At 40.7% G+C, this 12,940-nt stretch overlaps 1 long non-coding RNA gene across 2 annotated transcripts in view; it reads left to right on the top strand.

Annotated features, from left to right (window-relative positions):
* Window positions 1–677: 677 nt before the first annotated feature.
* LOC103471467 (uncharacterized) overlaps window positions 678–12,940 on the top strand; it is a 31,009-nt gene continuing 18,746 nt past the window's right edge. Inside the window, exon 1 of one of the 2 annotated variants that reach the window (XR_534643.3) lies at window positions 678–1,203. This is a non-coding gene — a long non-coding RNA (uncharacterized LOC103471467). The remainder of the gene's footprint in view (window positions 1,204–12,940) is intronic. The other variant, XR_534644.3, reaches the window with a different exon arrangement.

Raw genomic sequence — 12,940 nt, 5'->3', positions numbered from 1 at the left:
TTTTGTATTGATGAGTTTAGCAAATTTTGTAGCAAACTGATCAGCCTACGCTTTGTTTATGGAACCCATTTTATTTGTGGAAACTGAAGCTTTAACCTGAAGTTCTTTCTTCTTTCAGTCTAGATAATGCCACATGTCTCCTGTCCACCCATCTACTAGGGTTCCTCACTCAGCTTCATTGAGTGGTTAACTTCTGCATAGCTTCTCTTTTATGTTGTTTTTGCTGCTTCAGCATCTCGTCCTCCCCCATGCTGGTTGCCTTTTACCTGTTGCTTTGTACCGGCACCTGATGCTGATGGTTTCACACAGGTGCTCAATTTAATTTAGCCCACTAACACCAAGACATAGCTTCTTTGTGCCTGGTTGAAATTATATAATACAAAACACTGCAACAGTACAGGCTTGCATTGAAGTTGCAGTACTTTATCAAATAATATTATTCAACAATATTTGACACTAACTTTTTGTAACTATGATTAAAAAATAAATAAAAACATACGAGAAGTCTAAGATAATAAATGGCAAAAACATAAGTTCATTTATTCTATTATTTTATTTAAATTAAAATTCCAATGTTTAAATAAAGTTAGTAAAATGTGTTTACGTCATTTAAAATAAGTTATCTTTCATTTGTTGGAAGTAATTAGTGAGAATTGTATTTTCCTACAGGGGTATGGTCTGTGAAGGTCGCACAAAGTGAGTGGGAGTAAAAATAACAGCGCCAGGGAGGGATTGGTTCGGCGTGAGAGGATATAGCAGCAGGAGGAGCAGTTAGCTGATTTTAAGCAAGCAGTCTCAGAGTTGTCGTTAGAAGTCATAAGTTAGCAAAAAACATTAGAGTTTCGGCGTGAAACTGTTGGACTGTGTATTTGTTTTCTGCCACTGTATTATTCGAGAGTTGTGGTGAAGGCCGCGCTGCGAGGCTAACCCATCTGTTTGCTAGTAAGGACTAATGTAAGCTGCCGTTTCACTGCCATAGTGGATTTAAGAAGCTGCAGAAGACCGTTACCGGACTTGATAGACAGACCGACTCCAGATAGTCATACCTCTGGCTAGTGGGGAACGAGGACCAGTAGATGTGGAGCACACGGAGATCACACAACTGCACCATTGAACTGCTGTGTTTTTGGACACTGGGAGGTTTTTATGGACCAAATGACGGATTAATCTGGATTAATGTGTTGGAACTCACAGTCACCTAAGGTACTGAGTTTTAATTAACTTCTCTGCTCTTTGAGTGAATAGACTCTGGACTGTTGAGTCTGTTGGACGTCAAAGAGCCGCTCTTTGAAGTGAACAGGAGAGGGACATTACCAGTGGCGGAGCCAGAGGGGGGGCCAGTGCCCCCCCTGTCATCTGATTGGCCCCCCAGTGGCCCCCCCAGATGATTGACATGTAACAGCACCAGGTTATTCCTGTACATTATTTGGAATCATTCTAAGTCAACCTAATATCTAAAGAAGAAAAACAATAATAAATATATCAAAAGAAAATGTATAAAACTTTATATAAGTCCATGTGATGACATAAATAAATAGATTTAGATCAGGCGCGATACCAGCCTCCTTTGTACTCATAAAAACAAGCTGAAATTCTTGTCCTGGGTGTTTCAGTTGTGCTGCGCTGTGGTGCAACTCAAAGGCTAAAGCACTTCATACCTGGTGGTTGTAAAACACCAATAAGTTATTTATTGATCCTCCGCAAAAAAAAGAAAAAACCGAAGAGGGGCCGACGATGTTCGTAGTTTGGAGGAGAGGTGGCGCTAGAGTTGTCCGTCAAAGAAAAAAATAATTTTATTTCCAATTTGTAGTCATCAAACGAAACATTTATTATTTCTCTGTTAGAACGTTTTTGAAATCAGGTAACAATTCACGAAATGACGTGATTAGAAGACGACAGAACTCTGATCGTTTCCTGATCCCGCACTGACTTCCCTCAGCGGGAGAAAAACTCCGCAGAAGCGGATCAGCTGAGCTAGAAGCTCCAAAGTCTCTGGTCCGTTAAAGCGTCCAGATCAGAGATAATTCTCTGACTGATATTGTTCTTAGTATGATTAATAATGAGCTCCACGATGTTCTTTGTGCGTAAAGTTGAAACTGTCTGCGCACCAAGTGGTCAGCTGACCATAGTCTGGACAGAAACCAGCGAACTGCTCTCTGTTCTTATCAAGACGAGGCTGAGGAGGGAATCTGACATATTAACTAGTTTTTACTGGTTTTGTTTTTAAAACACCATTAACTAAGCAGTGTAACTATATATTGTATATTTGGCGTTTGTCATCTCATATATGATTAGTTGGAGCGTAACGGTGGAGCATTTACGCGCATTTATTGCCCAGCGCTCTGCGCTTGTTTCTGCTTAACGGATCTGCACTTTAATTTCTTTCCTCTCTCAACAGTCAGCTGCTATTCCTCTTGAACTACAATAAGTAGATCACATTCTCTTTAGGTTTTCTCTGTGTGCTGCAAACTCATTAAATGTAAACTCATTAGAAGCCCGAACCACCATCAGGCAAATAATTCTGGTCCGACCCGAAATATTGTTACCTGTCAAATTACCTGTCAAACCAGAGCTTCCTAACCAAGGTGTCCATAACTCTTCAACACGCTGTCAGCTCTCGGTCAGAAAGACGCATTTAGTTCAGTGTCCATGAGATGATATTCAGAAAGGATCTTTTATTTGATTGATTTTAGTTTCCTCTGCGATGAACTCTGCATAAAGTCTATCATGTCTCCATGTGCGCCAGTCAAAGGTGTTAATTATAACATGTCAAATGACAGAGGGGCTTAAAAATAACCAAATATTCAGTTTGGTTATTTTTTTAAATTATAGATAGATAGATAGATAGATAGATGTACACACACATTTTAAATGTTGCCCCCCCAGAGGTAGTCCTGGCCCCCCTTGGCCCCCCCAACTTTAAAAGTCTAGCTCCGCCACTGGTCTTTACACTTATATGTTAAGTATAATTTGCATGATAAGTGGCTGATTTACAATTATATGTCAACCAAAATTTACATGATGATTATTATTAATTGAATTGAACATGATTGTATATAATTACAAAAGGTGAAGTGAAACATATTTAAGTGTGATTTATTTGGATAGAGGAAGTCTTTTATTTTGAAGAATGCTTAACAGGATCTGGTTCTGTCTTTTGTCACTGTCTTGCTTCTGTTGATTTTAGTTGCTAGGTAACGAACAGCTGTTGCCGTTATCAGCATGGGCCGTTTTCTCCTCAATAAAAACTGAACAGAAATGTTCAGTAAAAGACATCCGAGCCCTGTCTTGATTGAAGAAGCTTTCTCTCCGTAACATAGGGACTTATAATATATATATATATATATATAGTGAAGATTCCTGCACACCTCAACATCCCGGAATAGCACAGTCTGACCCAAACTCTTGGCCGAGTTGTTCTTGAAATCTGCCTTTGAAATACAATCATGAAGCCCTTTTATACCCAAGACTCCTGAATGACGCAAGACAAGAACTTCTAAGTTTTGGACCTCAATAAAATGATGTATAAGTGCAGGGCTGGATCCTGTTGTTTCTTATATTTCGTAAAATAGTCACAGCATTAAATTGTCTGCGAAAATGTATACAAATAAATATAATAAGTCACAGACTGTTCCTAGCACTGTGCAATTATTAATACATTAATAATCCTAGTAAATTTCCGTAATTGTAATTAAAAATTATAGTGGAAAAAGGCTTCAGAACATTTATACCACAGCAGGTATGGAAAACCACAAAAGCAAAAATTAAATCATATACAAATCCTTTAATCTCTTCATGTAAAATAAAAATTATAATGTTTTATTTAAATATTTATGGCACCTTGAGTCATGCAGAGCTGAGCTGATCATTTCCATAGCAACGATCAGAAGCAAGGCGTTGCACCAGAAGTCCAGTGAGCTCACTGATGAGGTCATAGGTGACATTATGTACATCACAGTAGATCAAAGAAGTTCTAATGCTTGAATGCTGGAATCTCTAAGCATCAGTCAGGATCCAGACATTTCTACATTTCTTGGAGTTTCACAATTGTGTAAAGCAACAATGTTCAGTTTTGCGACAGCGCTTGTTCCCCTGATATTCCCGGTTGGTTGGGGCATCGGATATGCCGTGACGACTGGGATGAAGAAAGTGTGCGATCGTTTTTTTCCAGGTAAGGATGGCAACGAAGAAAACGATCAGAATGAAGAGGACGATCTGTTTTGGAATGGATTTCCATCCAATTCCAAAGAACGAACCGACCCGGCTGGGGAGGTTTGTTCGCTGGATGTTGGGACCTCGGACTCCATCTCGTCCTCTGAACGAGACAGTACAGAGGACGATGGTACTGTCTCTGGACAAACCGACCCGGCTGGGGAGGTTTGTTCAGAAACGATGGTACAACGTGAGGGTGAGACTGCAGTCGCAGAAAAATCTAACCCGGCTGGGGAAGATTGGTCTGCGGCTGATCTCGCAGCCAAAGCTGTGGCTGAAGTGACAGCCAAAGCTTTGGTTTCGCTGGTCCCATCCTTACAGGACAGTAGTCCTCTGAAGGCCACTTTCTCAGGGTCCTTTGAAATACAACGTTTCCCGGACGGGGATTGTTGTATTTCAGAACACAACAGAGTTGCTTGTTTGTCCGAAAAACCAGCTCTAAATGTAAATGTCTCTGTTGCTGTCGAGGTTTCCTGTTCCCCTGACGTTAATGCAGTGGATGGCGTTGGCTCAGATCTGCCAGATGTAGGGACGACATCTGCAGGACCAGGACAAGAGGAGGAGAACTTCAAGTTCTCCAATGAGCTCCAGAACAGCTGGGTGAACGCTGCCTTCCAGAGCGTCCTAAACTTGAGCGTCACCAAGCGGTGTCTCGCTCAGGAAAGGGTTTTTCTGGAGGCATCGTCCATCCCCTGCTGTGGGAGTCTCCTCCTCTCAGCTGTCCGCCAGCCCGGCAAGCATTTTAGTCAGGAAGACCTTTCCCCAGTTCTGATGGAGCTGAGGGAGAAGAAGCTGCCATCAGGCGGGGGAAAGGATTTCGACACAAAAAGTTTGCTGGAGTCTGTGCTGGTCTGGCTGGATTCGTTTGGTGGCGACACAGATAGAGAGTTGTATGACAACGACTCCTGCTCTAACTGTGGAGCCACTTCCCTCAGGCTCCTGAACGACGGCGCCCTCATTTCACTTCCACCAGTATTATTTTCAACCAGTATTTCTATACTGCTTGAATACTGGTTGGATTTGGCGTGCAAACGCCGTTGTTCAGGCTGCGGGTCACCCTGGCAGAAGAAACACTGTCTGACCGATAACAAGGTCCTGGTGTTTTTTCTGCATAGGTTTACCAGGGAATACCGAACAAAAGCCACTCAGACCATCGATGTGCCTGCAGAATGTGGGACGGAGACGTACCACCTGTCCTCCGTTATCTGTGGGGATTCAAAGCTGACAGACATTTACTGTTACTTAATGAAGGGAGAACGAACCGTGAAGGCAGACAACGAGCATGTCTTCACTGCAGACAGCGACTGCAGTGAAGACATGATCAACAACGGTTTCATTTACATTTACGAAAAGAAGTGATCAGACACCAGAGGTTAGTTTCTCCAGCCCCTCCTCTGGAAGAAGACAAAGGGCCCTTTGGAAAGGAGCTACAAATATTAACATCGGAAGAAGAAAAGAATCCTAGAAGATCTAATTAGTAATCATTTTGAGCTGGAGAAATCTGACTGGGACCAAACATGTGTCTGATTTAAATTTATGGGACAAAATGTAAAAAGATTTGACAGGTTTCTCTCCGGGCACTCCGGCTTCCTGCCACAGTCTGAAATCTCCACTGAAATGATCCAGTAGGCCAGGGGTCACCAACTCCAGTCCTCAAGGGCTACCTACCATCCTGCAACCTTTAGATTCACCTCTGCTCCAAAATGTCTGAATTTCCTCACCAGCATTCATTCATCTCTGCAATAGGCTGGAAATGAGCAGCTTATTTGATCCAGGTGTGTTTGAGCAGAGACACATGTAAAAGTTGCAGGACGATAGATAGATAGATAGATAGATAGATAGATAGATAGATAGATAGATAGATGTACACACACATTTTAAATGTTGCCCCCCCAGAGGTAGTCCTGGCCCCCCCTTGGCCCCCCCAACTTTAAAAGTCTAGCTCCGCCACTGGACAGAACTCTGATCGTTTCCTGATCCCGCACTGACTTCCCTCAGCGGGAGAAAAACTCAGCAGAAGCGGATCAGCTGAGCTAGAAGCTCCAAAGTCTCTGGTCCGTTAAAGCGTCCAGATCAGAGATGATTCTCTGACTGATATTGTTCTTAGTATGATTAATAATGAGCTCCACGATGTTCTTTGTGCGTAAAGTTGAAACTGTCTGCGCACCAAGTGGTCAGCTGACCATAGTCTGGACAGAAACCAGCGGACTGCTCTCTGTTCTTATCAAGACGAGGCTGAGGAGGGAATCTGACATATTAACTAGTTTTTACTGGTTTTGTTTTTAAAACACCATTAACTAAGCAGTGTAACTATATATTGTATATTTGGCGTTTGTCATCTCATATATGATTAGTTGGAGCGTAACGGTGGAGCATTTACGCGCATTTATCGCCCAGCGCTCTGCGCTTGTTTCTGCCTAACGGATCTGCACTTTAAATTCTTTCCTCTCTCAACAGTCAGCTGTTATTCCTCTACTTAAACTACAATAAGTAGATCACATTCTCTTTAGGTTCCTCACCAGCACTCACCAGCGGCGCCACATCCTGACCCCTCCTCCAGATCAAGACCTTCCCTGCAGCAAGATTGCTTCTTTCTCTCACATGTTGATTAGTTTTTCAATTTTATTTGATTGATAATCAATCAAATAAAAGGATCTTTTATTTGATTGATTTTAGTTTCCTCTGCGATGAACTCTGCATGAAGTCTATCATGTCTCCATGTGCGCCAGTCAAAGGTGTTAATTATAACATGTCAAATGACAGAGGGGCTTAAAAATAACCAAATATTCAGTTTGGTTATTTTTTTAAATTATAGATAGATAGATAGATAGATAGATGTACACACACATTTTAAATGTTGCCCCCCCAGAGGTAGTCCTGTCCCCCCCTTGGCCCCCCCAACTTTAAAAGTCTAGCTCCACCACTGGACATTACCCCACCCCTTTTCTCTTTGGCTGCTCAGCTCTTACTCTCTCGTAGCTCCGCTGAATGGAGTCTGCTGCTCATCATAGCTGAACTTTTAGATTAGCATGACAGACTTGTGGCCAAAAACGCGTCAGCATATGGGATCATACAATTATGTGAAAACATAGAGGGGGACAGATGGTGGTCAGCAGGAGAGTCCTTTGCAAAAACTCTCCTGCTGAGTTTTTAAGTTGTAAGTTGCTCTCTTACAACTTACACTTGTGAGAGCAGCATCTGGGTAAAGATTTTATTAATGATTAATATGTTCATTAATGACTAATTATTATTATTATAGATCTGCTTGGTAGATTGTTTGCAGTGCTTTAATTTTTTTTGATAAAGCACTGCAAAGTTTATCAAAAGTTTGATGAAATTAAGTTTCATCAAACTTAATTTCATCAAAATTAAGTTCGATGACAAAAAATACAGAAGTATGAATGTCTGCTTTTGCAACAGAACAAATAAAATGAAGTATAGGCTTCTCATATGGGGAACCTGGAATGCATAATGATTTATCATGTAAAACATTCTATTAGCCAAATTATGAGAATAAATTGGGAGCCAAAACAGACCGCTCTTCTTTGGGAGCCGAGCCACCAGAGCTGGCTCTCTGAAAAGAGCTGAAATTCCCATCACTACTAAAAAGGCCAGCAAGATAGGGTATATTTTTGCTGGTATTAGGTTTAGTTTCTTAACAGTCAGTGGTCTATATAACTTATGGTTTATACTGTATATGTGAATTAATTGTATAGTGCAATGTTTTATTTTTTTCCTGACAACCGAAACCTACCATTTAATTGTTTTATTCATTATTTTTCCTCGTTAAAGGACAGTATGTTCTGTTTTACATGCTATATAGTGCAATTCACTTTATTAGCATTCATCTTAGTGAGTAATACTGACTGATCCAAAAGTGTTAGAGAGAGATTAAATTAAATAGTATGAGAGTACACTGTAAAAAAGAATCCAGAATCTACTTATTTACTGATATTAGCTAAGTAAAGGTAAAGTAAAGGTTTTAAAAGGAAAAAAAAACAACAATCAAAAAAATAAAACATCTAAGACTGAATGGCAAAATGTGAAACAGTTGGGATCAATGTAGGGACACCCCGCTCTAATTTTATGTAGCTGAGTTAAGGGTCTGTGGCTCTAACCATGCTATTACAAGGCAATGTGCCACCTTCTGGCAGGGAATGTAATTACAAATGAAGACATGTTATCTCCAAAGTGAGTTACAGTCTTATTTCGACCAATATATATATATATATATATATATATTTATTTTTTTATGTGATTACACTTTACTGTATCACAGGTAGCTAATTGCAACATTACAAGGACACTGCAAGCTGAAAAATATAAAAAAATAAAATAACTTTCTGTTCTATTCATTTATTTAAAAAATACTTTTCTTTTTTTTATTAACAAATTTTTTTTTAGATGCAAATGTTTTTCAACATTTTAGACTGTTTATTTGAAATACAGATTATGAATGGTTAAAATTACAGAATTAAAAAAAAAACATACAAAAAAACGATTTTCCATTGTTGTTGTTTGATGTAAAAGTCGTTTGATTAAAAATATTTCCTTTGAGATCTGTTATAAAGTTTTTGACCAAGAATTTGTCTGCTTCAAATATGAATTCTGAGATACGAATGCCCATTTTATATTTATCATCCTCTGTGTCGGTGGTGGCGTGCCGTTAGGGAGGCTGCAGGAAGGAATTGAGCAGGGAGGTTCAGGGGAATAAACTTTAATTATACATGCCAGTGTCAGGGATACAGAGTGACACACGGACGCAGTGATTGATTCGCCGTCAACAGGGAGGGGGAGGAAGAGGATGATGGAGGTATCCGCGGCGACGAGCACCAGACCCTTCATCACTTGAGAGGCAGCAGGCATTAAGGCAGCTGTCAGGGACTTTGATTTGAAGTGGGAATTACATCTCATGCACACACACTCTCACATACTTGCATAACACACAGTCTCACACAATACCTCGGCTTGCATAATGTACATGATGTGCTCACACACTATCCACACGCACTGTGGCTGTTCCCGCAGGCTGGATGCAGCAGCAGCAGCTCCTTGACGTGACACCACATTAATAATTTGTTACCAGGAGTTCAGGCAGGAGGTGAAACGGCGACTCAAGGCTGAAAAATCTCATGGTTCACAAATACACCTCATGTAATGCTGATGGCACCATAAAACCAGAGCATGCAGATGCTACACCTGCAGGCTGAGGCCAGCTGAAAAAGCTGAGAAGCTGAAAAACAAAGAGCAATGCAAACTGTTCACATGCAAGGCTGGTGGCTGTAACATGCAAGGTGAGTGAGCTGTCATCCCCAGACTGCATCTACCTGATGGGATACACCTGCTCCGGAAAAGGGGTCACCGTAGTGGTACGATTGCTTCTTCCGTCACGAAGTGCTGGAGTTTTTACAAATCCCCATAAATAGGGCAATACAGCTTGTGACATAAACAGCTGCTGTAAAGTTATACCCTGTATCATCCATTCTTGAACTAAAGGAATACCTAAACCCTTTTTTACATTTACAGATAAATATGAAATTACTGTACAAATAAAGACGAGCATCTCTATAATTTGTACAGTTTAATCTCAAAACATTAAACACAAAAAATGGCAACATTTCAATTAATTTACATGAAAGATCGAGATGCATCATTCAATTTGCCAGAGATCAGTCAATCTTGGCTCATTAGGCTCTAATCCAGTGGTTCTTAACCTTTTTTAAGGTACCGAACCCCCCAGTTGCATATCTGCATTCACCGAACCCTTCTTATTCCGACCCCCCGCCCCCAGACACACAAAATACTTTGCGGTATTCTGATTCAGTAATGTAATAATATTAGCTGTGTAAAACCACCCCCACGCCACTAGAGGCAGTACCAACCCCGAAAAGATGCTACTAAGGAGCAGATTTAGACTATAGAATTTGGTAAAGACTGTGAGCTTTGCTGAAGTAATTAAAGACAAAAGTTCAAATCCATGCTGAGAGTGGAACTCCTTGCTCCTCCGCAGCACTGATTAGCTAAGCAATGTAATGTGATCCTCTGCAGCAAGTGATGGCAAAGCGGATCACGTCATCACAACTTTACACAAGTGTGTATTTACCTACGCGGCAGAGGCTCCGCCGAACCCCTGAGACCGACTCATTGAACCCCTGGGGTTCCGTCTTTTCTATTTCCATCATTATTCAATGCATCAGAACTAATAACTCACCATTTTTGTCATTTGAACTTAACAACCAAAAGTTTGTACTTTTACCACATTTGCTTCTTTGCACCACTTTTGATAGATGCTGAAGATTTTCAAGCAGAAACACCTTGCTACTTTGAGTTGTCTAGGGCCCTGGAGAAAGCTGCTGTGGCAAGTGGAGATCAAGCGAGTATGCAGTACACAGTAGATATTGCTAGTGAAGTTTATGTACTCTCTTCTCATATAAAACTTTTTTTGTACTCTACCCAACTCTGGAGATACTTTGCTGAAAAGATTTTTCACTGGCGGTACATCGGGAAAAAATATGGTTGATGACCACTGGTCAGTTGTGCTCATATCGTTGTGCATGGGCATTATTCCAGCATCCAACCTCATTATCCTTGAGAACAAAATCTTCACCACCTGCCTAGTGTATCAAATCCACCAACAAGTGGCACGATGAAAATAAAACGAGTATTAGGTACTTTAGCTGACAGTCATAAGTGTACGAAAACACTGGACCTGCTCTACTCCTGTTGTTTTTGAGAGTTGAACAAACGGGTTTTATCTTTGACAGAAGGTCCGGCAAACTTTGTGCCTACTTCCTCTTGATAGAATCAACTTTAGCAGAGCTTAAGTAGCCACTCAAGTCGGCAGTTTTTATTTAGGAAGTGCAACTTCTCCTGCTGAAATGAGCTGAAATGTAGCCCTCCTTCCTTCAGCTCCCCTTCAACTCCCTCCCCGGCATATTGAACGATGTTATCGCAGCAGAAATGACAGCTCGGCTCTGCTTTATTTACTTTCCTTGGTGTGGTCAGAATGTGAAGCTCCTCATATTCAGACTGATGAGAGGCTGCAGATCAGCGTGTCATCAATCAGCCGGGGCCGAGCAAACATTAGCACAGCGAGAGTTAGGCGGAGAGAGTCGCCTCATTTGCAAAGTGAATGCACTCGCGTATTTATCCTGACATGGTTTATGATTACCAACCCCACCGATCCGCCCACGTCCTCCCCCAAAGAGTGATGAAGGAATAATAAAACTCAGGAGGCAGCAGTTAGATAAAAAAAAATACTTCAAAATCAAGTTTAGAGAAATTAAAGTTTAAAGAGATTATGAAAGCCTTTCAGATGGTGGAAGGTTTGATCATAAGCAAACCACTAATGAACAGCTCATTATAAACCCCATCAAGTTAGAATATCCACTCCATGATGACGGAGGTGCAGTCAGTTTCTTCTTGATATTCATATTTAAATCAGTCTATTTTTTTTCGGATGGATAGGTTGGATAGAGGAAATGATTTGAACATGTGTAGAGGTGGAACAGTTGACATTTGGACGAAGACTGAGAAGGGAAAGGAGGAATACTGCAATGGACCTTTAAGGAGGCACAAAAACATTACTTTAACGTTACTGAAGTGACTAAAAAGAATGAATGCAGATAATTTACTACCAGTAAGTTGGGAAAAGTGTGTTGATTCTCATTTGATATCAAATCCCTGGGTAAAGCAATCGTTCCACATTCTTTTAAACTTTTTAGAAATTTAAGATCACGCAACTTAAGAATTGTGAAGCTTGACCCTAACCTCTTTGGCACTTTTGTGACGAACTCATGAAAGAATATCTATTGGCCAATGACACCACGATCAATTAAATGATCAAGTCCGGGCGTAATTTTGCCTGCACCACAAAGAAAAATAACTCGTGCTGCATGATTTGTTTTTCCGCTGCATATCCATTTGTGACATTTTTTCAATAGCTTTTCTCTGATCCTCACAAGGTGCTGCCGCTGCATCTCTCAACATGAACTTGCTGGTGCATGCTGCAGTGGATCCCCCTGAATGTTCATGTTATTATCCAAGGATGTGGACTCATAAAACTATGTTTGTAAAATTGCTCTCAGCCTTGATGTGAATTGGAAAATGATAGCGCTGGTATGGGTTCAGCAGTTTCTAAGACATTGGGAATTAATAAAGGCAGTTATTTTTCTATGCATCAACTTAACGGGATGAGTAAAGGTAAGGCCCATGCCCTTTACAGGTGTTCTATGCATCTCCATTTTATAATTGGATATGTCATTTTTGGTGGCAGCAATTGTCTAAATGTTTGCAGTTACTGCCAGTGAGTTTTTCACACTGCTGTGGAGGGATTTTGCCTAATTTTTCTTGCTAAATACTTGTAGTTATGCTACACTCAGAAGTTATTGAGCCTCAACTGCCCATTTAATATTATGCCATGTCATCTAAATGGGATTTAAGCTTGAAACCTTGCTCTCTAGGACATTCAACTCGGCACTTTCTGGTGTGCTTTACCACTGCATAGTGCTCTGAGTGTGCTTGGACTTAAAGTCTATACTAATGACTAGACATTGTCTTAAATATTTTTTTTGGAAGAGAACACAATTCCTAGTTCCATCAATGAGGCCAAGTTGACCAGGTTCAGAAGCTGCCCCGAGCTATCACACTACCACTATCTTGTCTCATTACTGAAATTTAGCTTTAATCCATACGTAACTGAACTGCAACATAATGCTGAAATCACATC

Source organism: Poecilia reticulata, chromosome 10, assembly GCF_904066995.2.
Source record: "Poecilia reticulata chromosome 10, P_reticulata-male-v2, whole genome shotgun sequence".
In the NCBI taxonomy this organism is placed as follows: domain Eukaryota; kingdom Metazoa; phylum Chordata; class Actinopteri; order Cyprinodontiformes; family Poeciliidae; genus Poecilia; species Poecilia reticulata.
Note: the sequence above shows the minus strand (reverse complement) of the source record. Positions and strands in the feature narration are given on the sequence as shown.